Source organism: Symphalangus syndactylus, chromosome 16 (genome assembly GCF_028878055.3).
Source record: "Symphalangus syndactylus isolate Jambi chromosome 16, NHGRI_mSymSyn1-v2.1_pri, whole genome shotgun sequence".
NCBI lineage: Eukaryota > Metazoa > Chordata > Mammalia > Primates > Hylobatidae > Symphalangus > Symphalangus syndactylus.
Genome location: NC_072438.2, coordinates 44,593,937 through 44,602,784, shown reverse-complemented (window position 1 = coordinate 44,602,784; position 8,848 = coordinate 44,593,937).

Sequence of the window (8,848 nt, the reverse complement as noted above, 5' to 3'; positions counted from 1 at the left end):
GATCAGGCAAAACTGATCTATCTGTTAGCTGTCAGAACAGTGGTTATTTCTGGTGATTAAGGGGAGGGTTCCAACTGGGAAGAGGCATAGGGTATCCTTTGAGATGCTGAGGTTGTTTTATGTCTTCCTGGTTACATGCTGTATAAGTATGTAAAAAGTCACTGAGCTGCACATGCAAGATTTTGTGCACTTTATTATATGTATATTATAGGTCAATAAAGATACTTTTTAAAAAAGTGATCAGAAAAAAAGAAAGACTACCTATAAACGTGTTAACAGCTGGATTAGCAGGCCACTTTGGTCAGAAACAAGAAAGTCCAGAATGTTATCCAATAGTGACTTCAAAATGCCCTGGAAAATAAACATCAACTTAGGTCCTTTACCTAACAGAACTATTAGTGAACTATTATTAGAACTATTATTATTATTAGGTGACTAAAGACATTTTCAGACCAAGATTAAAACGTCAACAGGTTGGTGAATCTACATAAGCATTAACCTTCAAAAATTGTAATTATAGGCCAGGTGCAGTGGCTCACGCCTGTAGTCCCAGCACTTTGGGAGGCCAAGGCGGAAGAGTCGCTTGAGCCCAGGAATTTGAGACCAGCCTGAGCAACAAAATACAAAAATAAGCCAGACGTAGTGGTGTGTGCACGTAGTCCCAGCTACTTGGGAGGCTGAGGTGAGAGGATTGCTTGAATTTCGGAGGTAGAGGCTGCAGTAAGCTGTGATCATGCCACTGCACTCCAGCCTGTGTGACAGAACGAAACCCTGTCTCAGAAGTTTTTTTATAATTTTAAAGGGTTTTTGGATTATCCTGCACGCACGCGCGCGAACACACACACTCACTCACAGAGAGAGCTGTGAAATGATGCATGGCAAGACTATTCACTGCAGCATTGTTTGAAACAGCATAAATTAGAACCCACCTCAATATTCATCAACAAGGGAACAGATTAAATAGATTACACCCATATACTGGAATGCCATTTAGCTATTAAAAATAACAAAATATATTTTTGAGTATGATATACAATAAATGTATTTCTATACGAGTTAGATTTTCTGCATTAACAACTGCAAAATCTCAGTGGGTTATAACAATGAACATGAATTTCTCATACACTCCATCTACACAGTAGAAAGTGAATCACTGCAAACATCAAACATGATTTCACAATTGCTAGGTTCAACAACTAGAGTGAAGAACAGTGTGTACAGTGTCCTACCACTTGGATAAAAGAAATCAAGCCAAAATAATTCATCATATAATTGTTTTACATATAAGATCTCTGGAAGAATACACATGAAACTGGCAAAGATGGCTGCCTTAGTGCATGGGAACTAGGTGGCTGCACTAGGGATACACTGGACTTATTTCACTGTTTACTCTTTGCACCTTTTGAACTTTATGCCACTTGAATGTATTATCTAAGAAAAAATTAAATTTCCTGTATTGTTTGGGTGGAGGCTAGAGATAACAACTTTAGACTTGATCCAGCAAATATAGATGTTAAGATTTTAAAAGTAACCACAGAAAGAATTGGAATTGAGTATACAACTAAAATGGCACAGGAAACGGAGGGGTAAAAATATTCTCTTGGGCATGTAAAATATATATATATATATTTAAGAGTCATTTGTGTTTCTTTTTCTGTAAACTATCATTGAACCTCATTAGACTCTTTTTCTATTAGGTTATTACTCTTTTTTTTTTTGGCATTGATATCTAGGGTCTCCTTTTACATTAGGGAGATAAGCCCTTTTTCTGTGACACAGTTGCAAATATTTTTTCCTAGTTTGTTGCAGAGGATTTTATTGAATGTAGGTGGATTTCTCAGTCTTTAAAAAAATAACTTGAGTCATAGAAAGCCTTTCCCACTTCAAGATTATAAAAGAATTATCTAATATTGTCTTTTGATACTTACTGTAGGAGTCTCATTTTCTCTCCAGCAAACTTTTATGTAGGTAGGAACAATAATGAGTACAACTGCATGTCTTGTATGGGGCCTAATACCTCCTGTGTGTTTTCACCAGTAGGGAATCCATTTCTACTGATGATCTTAAATTTTTCCCTGATCACTGATTAGTGTCCTCTATAATCTAAGGCAACTGAAACAAAAATGGTTTTCACAATGATTTTGAAAAAACAATTTGATTTTATTCCCATTATAGAGGAAGGAATTAAAGTTTAGAGATGTTAGGAAACTTGTTCAGTATTATATAGAAAGTAGTGGTATTGGAACTGAAACTGAAACTCAGGCTGAAATCTTAACTCCTACAGGTTATGATGGGCACAACCTAGAAATGATATTTCTTTGCAGCTTTACTGAGGTATAACTGACAAATTGTATAAATGTAAGATACATAATGTGATGAGTTTTATACAAATACATTGTGAAATGATTACCACAATCAAGTCAGTTAACACACTAATCACTGTATCTAGTTACCATTTTGTGTGATAACATTTGAGAGCTACTCTCTTAGCAAATTTCAAGTAGAAAATATAGTATTGTCAACCATAGTTGCTATGTGGTACATTAGAACCCCAGAACTTGTTCACCTTCCAAGTGAAAGTGTGTACCCTTTGAACAACATCTTCCCAATCCCTTCATGGCCCAGCTTCTGGTAACCACCATTCTACTCTCTGCTTCTATGAGTTGACTTTTTTTAGATTCCACATTTGAGATCATGCAGTATTTGTCTTTCCGTGTCTGGCTTATTTCACTTAGGATAATGTCCTTCAGGTTCATCCATGTTGTCACAAATGGCAGGATTTCCTTCTTTTTTTGTTGTTCTTTTTATTGAGACGGAGTCTCCCTCTGTTGCCCAGGCTGGAGTGCAGTGGTGCGATCTCGGCTCACTGCCAGCTCCGCCTCTTGGGTTCACACCATTCTCCTGCCTCAGCCTCCCGAGTAGCTGGGACTACAGGCGCCCGCCACCATGCCGGACTAATTTTTTGTATTTTTAGTAGAGACGGGGTTTCACCATGTTAGCCAGGATGGTCTTGATCTCCTGACTTCATGATCCACCTGCCTTGGCCTCCCACAGTGCTGGGATTACAGGCGTGAGCCACCACGCCTGGCCGATTTTCTTCTTTTTTAAGGCTGAATAGTATATCACAGTATCTCTATCCATCATTCATCAGCACTTAGGTTGCTTCCCTGTCTTGGCTGCTGTGAATAATGCTACAGTGAACACGGAGTGCAGATATCTCTTTAAGATAGTAATTTCATTTTCTTCGAACATATACCCAGAAGTGGAATTCCTGGATCATATGGTAATTCTATTTTTAATTTTTTGAGGAGCCTTCATACTGTTTTCCATAATGGCTGTGCCAATTTACATTCCCACCAACAGTGCACAAGGATTCCCTTTTCTCCACACTCTCGCCAACACTTGTTATCTCTCGTCTTTTTGATAATAACCACCCTAATAGGTGTGAAATAATACCTCATTGTGGTTTTGAGTTTTGCTGATCGTTAGTGACACTGAGCACCTTGTCATATAGCTGTTGGTCATTTCTATGTATCTGGAGAAATGTCTATTCAATTATTTGACCACAAAAAAGAATGAAATTATGTTATTTGCAGGAACAGGGATGGAACTGGAGGTCATGTTAAATGAAATAAGCCAGGCACAGAAAGACAAATATCACGTGTATCTCACTCATATATGGTAGCTTAAAAAGTTGATCTCCAAGGTCAGGAGATTGATACCATCCTGGCTAACACAGTGAAACCCTGTCTCTACTAAAAATACAAAAAATTAACTGGGCGTGGTGGCGGGTGCCTGTAATCCCAGCTACTCAGGAGGCTGAGGCAGGAGAATGGCGTGAACCCGGGAGGCGGAGCTTGCAGTGAGCCGAGATTGCGCCACTGCACTCCAGCCTAGGTAACAGAGCCAGACTCCGTCTCAAAAAAAAAAAAAAAAAAGTTGATCTCATAGAGGTAGAGAGTAGAGAGATACCAGAAGCTGGAAAGGGTGGGGGCAGTGGAGGACCAAAACAGGTTGGTTAACTGTACAAACATAGAGTTAGATAGAATAAATTCCAGTGTTTGATAGCAAAGTAGGGTGACTATAGTTAAAAACCATGTATTGTGTATTTCAAAATAGCTAGAAAAAAAGAAATGTTCTCAACACATAGAGATGATCAATACTCTAGGTAATGGATACCCTAAATACTCTGACTTGATCATTACACATTGTATGCATGTTATAAAATATCACATATACCCCATAAATATGTACAAATATTATGTATCAATGATAAATTTTAAAAGTCCATTCATGAATTTTGCCTGTTTTAAAGTCTGACTCTTTTTTGCTATTGAGTTATATGAGTTCCTTACGTATTTTGGATTTTAACCCCTTATCAGATATACGGTTTGCAAATATTAGAAATGATACCGATTATTCTTTTCTTTTACATATTACTGTCAATATCAGGAAATGAGGCAGCAAAAAGATATCATTTTCTAAAACAGAGCTGCACACACTAAATGGGGAGATTATGAAACATGGTTTAGAAATCTAATTTGCTTGTTTGTCCAACGATATTAATACTTAGCAATTTATAAATTGTTCTCACATGGATTATCTCATGCCATCCTACAACAAAAAGATATTTCAGTTGTTAAAATAGCATTTGTCCTCTAGGAAAAACGGGAGAAAAGTGACATATATACAATGTTATTCATCACAACATTGTATTAGCAAAAGATTGGAAACAAATGTCTATCTTTTAACTAAGGGACTGAAAAGTGTTTGCAGAACAATGTGTACAGTATGCTCCCACTTGTGAGCAAATGCATAATATTTCAACTTCTTCATCCTTTCAAGTTTTCTAAATTCAGGAAATGGTATATTCAATTTTTTTTATCACTGTGATAATCAAGATTCTCCCAAATAAAAGGATAGTCGGCCACCAGTTCTGGGTCTCTTTAGTCTACAGGGTTAGTCCATTCAACCTGAAGTACACTTCACTAATATTTTACATTTTCACTCATTATCTAGGCTCTGGCTTGTGCAGCTAACTGGAAATTCTCAAAGAAGCAGAAGCCTCAAATATTTTTGTTATCGATGAGAGAGATGAAATTATGATAGAGGCTGGGTGCGGTTGCTCATGCCTGTAATCCCAGCACTTTGGGAGGTCGAGAAGGGTGGGTCACCTGAGGTTAGGAGTTCGAGACCAGCCTGGCCAAATCCCGTCTCTACTAAAAATACAAAAATTAGCCAGGTGTGGTGGCATATGCCTGTAATCTCAGCTACTCAGGAGGCTGAGGCAGGAGAATTGCTTGAACCTGGGAGGCGGAGGTTGCGGTGAGCCAGGATCGAGCCATTGCACTCCAGCCTAGCTAACAAGGGGGAGACTTTGTTTCAAAAAAAAAAAAAAAAAAAAAAAAAGCCAAGTGCCGGTGGCTCACGCCTGTAATCCCAGCACTTTGGGAGGCCAACGCGGGTGGGTCACAAAGTCAAGAGATCGAGACCATCCTGGCCAGCATGCTGAAACCCCATCTCTGCTAAAAATACAAAAATTAGTTGGGCATGGTGGCGGGCACCTGTAGTCCCAGCTACTCCGGAGGCTGAGGCAGGAGAGTCGCTTGAACCTGGGAGGTGGAGGTTGCAGTGAGCCGAGATCGCGCCACTGTACTCCAGCCTGGTGACAGAGCGAGACTCCATCTCAAAAAAAAAAAAAAAAGAAAAAGAAGTTGACGATAGAACATAGATGATAGAGAATAACACAGACCAAACTGTGTAACATCACAGATGTCTTTTGGAATCTTTTTCTTTGTCTTACATTGTGGAATCGCTCCAGCCTGTTGCTTGCCACAGAAATGCAGAGTCCAGGGCAAACTCTGTGGCTATCACACAGTGCAGTGTCCTTTCACAGAAGATCCTAAATGCATACTTTCTGTTCGGACTAGTCAGACGATATAGATCTCAAGCAAGTCCATCCTCAAAAGCAGCACAAACTCACCCTCAGTTAAATCTCTTGGTGTCTTATCAACAAAAGTAATGGTTCCAGTTCCAGGCAGCACACCAGAGTTACACACCATCTGAAGGAAGATTGCCCTGTCTCCTCTGACCTGTGGTTGCATCCAACACACAGCTGATCCACTCAACCAAAGCCTTCATCAGATCTCTTCGTGTATTCTCACAACTTGCTCACATTTCTTCCTTTGTTTGCTGATCTTCATAACCTGACACAGAAATGTATTTTGTTCTAGAACAAATAATCAGCGAAAAGAAATCTCTAAGAGCCTAAGGTGTGACAAATCACTTTCTTTGAACCACTGAAGCCCCACAGAGCTATATGAGAGCATTCAGTACTCGTTCATCAAGCTTGACGTAAATTACCAAGCCTGCCTCAAATAGCTCATCAGCCCTTTCTGCCTGCTTCTGAGGGAGACCTGCCTCCAACAGTCTGACAGTATTCTGTGTGAGTGACACAGGACACATCGATTCATGTTTTCTTTTTAACTGATTCCCATTGCCATTGACTTGATTGCCCTTTCATTATGCAGGAGAGGGCACATTGGCCACTGATAACTGATCCTTGGCACTTTGAAAACAACTAGATGGTGGGAGTGCCTCTGCTCCCATCAAGTATTTTTGCCAAAAAAAAAAATCAAACCTGAATCAGATCATGCTTCTTGATTTAGTTGTACTAGTTCACAGGAAATCCAGGGCACATAGGAACATGTTAAACACACCATGAGGAGACAACCACAAAATCCAAAATGCAGGAAACTCCGAAGAACAAATGATTTGGTAGTCTGGAATAAATTGCAAGAAAAAGAGATGAAGAATGTTTAGACTGAAAGAGATTTCAGAGGCTATCCATCAAATGCAATGAGTGGATGTTATTTGAATCCTGATTCAAGCAAAGTGTAAACAAAACATACGAGACAAATGGGGAAATTTGTACACTGACTAATTGATGATATTAAGGAACTGTCAACTTTATTAGGAGTGACAATGGTAGTACAGTTGTGTGGATGCAGGATTTTTGCTTCTTCGCTTAGCTACATGTGAGTTCTTGTCTCACCATCAGGAAGAATTAAGCACGCAGACATCGAAGAGTGAGTGGAGTAGAATGCATTAAGCGAAAGGAAAGCTCTCAGGAAAAAGAGGGGATGTGGGGGGTGGTTCTCCTATCTGAAGACAGGAAAGTTTCCCCCAATATAGCTGAGCCTGGGGCTTTTTTATGGGCCCAGAATACAGAGCTGATTGGTTTGTGAGTATGCAAAAAAGATCAAAGCGAAGACTCTACTCAAAGGTGGGCACAACAGTATAGGGGAAAAAGTAGGTATATGTAAAATAGGTGAAAGATAGGGATCAATCAGAGGAAAGCACGTCAAATGGGAAGGCAGGTTCTCAATCCAGTCTGAGGATTTACCTGGGACAGTTTCCAGCTTGAAGGTTGGGTTTCACTGGGAACCTGCCCCATCTGCCTAGGCATTTGCCTGCCTCTATCTGCCTAGGCATTTGCCTGCCTCTATCTGCCCAGGCATTTGCCTGCCTCTTGCCTCTATCAGTGTGTGTAAACAAGTCCCGATCTTTTATATATACTGAAATATTTGCTGATATAAATACTGAAATACAGATACAATGACAGGCCTGGGATTTGCTCCAGAATTGCCCAGCGGAAAGATGGGGAGCAAGGAATATACGGATGAAACTAGATTGGTCATGAATTGAGTTTCGCTACAGCTGGGTGATGGCTACTTCGGTGTCCGTTGTATTATTGTTTGTATAAGTTTGACATTCTCCATAAAAAGGATAAGCAAGAATACATTCTCAGAAGAAAAAGACAAGTGAAAAATCACCAAAGGTCCTGGGCAGGTGTTTTGAAGTATCAACGTACAGAGTAGATTGCAGGGTAGGGAGGTGGGGAACTGAGTGGGAAACCTAACTTGAGGCCAGACTACATTTAAAGCAATTTGAGGACTTCCGAGTGGGAAAGTCCAAGTAGGGAAATGATGATATGGGGATGGAGCTTGGCAGAGATGTTTGTAGTCCTGCACTTAGGATCATGAAAGCCACAAACATAAAGAAGCATTCAGGGGGCAGAGATACCCTTACACCACAGGGAATGAACCAACCAGGAAAGGGAAAAAAGAAAGCCTGCTGAGCTCACAAAGGAGATAATTAGCCCAAGCTCCCACCTACAATTTACTTTTGTTTTAGAAAGCCAATAAACACCTCTCAGAAACGCAGCTCCATTTCACTCTTGCCACCTAGAGATTTAAAAAAACTTGGTGGCTCACGCCTGTAACTCTAGCACTTTGGGAGGCCGAGGCGGGCGGATCACGAGGTCAGGAGATCAAGACCATCCTGGCTAACACGGTGAAACCTCATCTCTACTAAAAATACAAAAAATTAGCCAGGTGTGGTAGCGGGCGCCTGTAGTCCCAGCTACTTGGGAGGCAGAGGCAGGAGAATGGCATGAACCGGGGAGGCAGAACTGGCAGCGAGCCGAGATCGTGCCACTGCACTCCAGCCTGGGTGACAGAGCGAGACTCCGTCTCAAAAAACAAAAACAAAAACAAAACAGTCTTTTTCCAGTTACGGTGAAATAGTTCAGAACAATGTATTTTAAGGACACAATCGGGCTCTGTCATCACTGTAACTTGCAACCCTAACTTCCCTTTGGAAGTTGCACAATGCTATTTTGAAATGGTTTCAAAAACTATTTAGACCTGAAGCTGGCTCTTTGGTCTGTGTGCCCAACTTCATTCCGCATCGGGTTTGGGCCAAACACAAAAGTGGCCTTCACTGGACTCAAGCAGGAGGTGGCTGACAGCTCTGCTTCTCATCAAGAATCCACACAAGGGAGCCA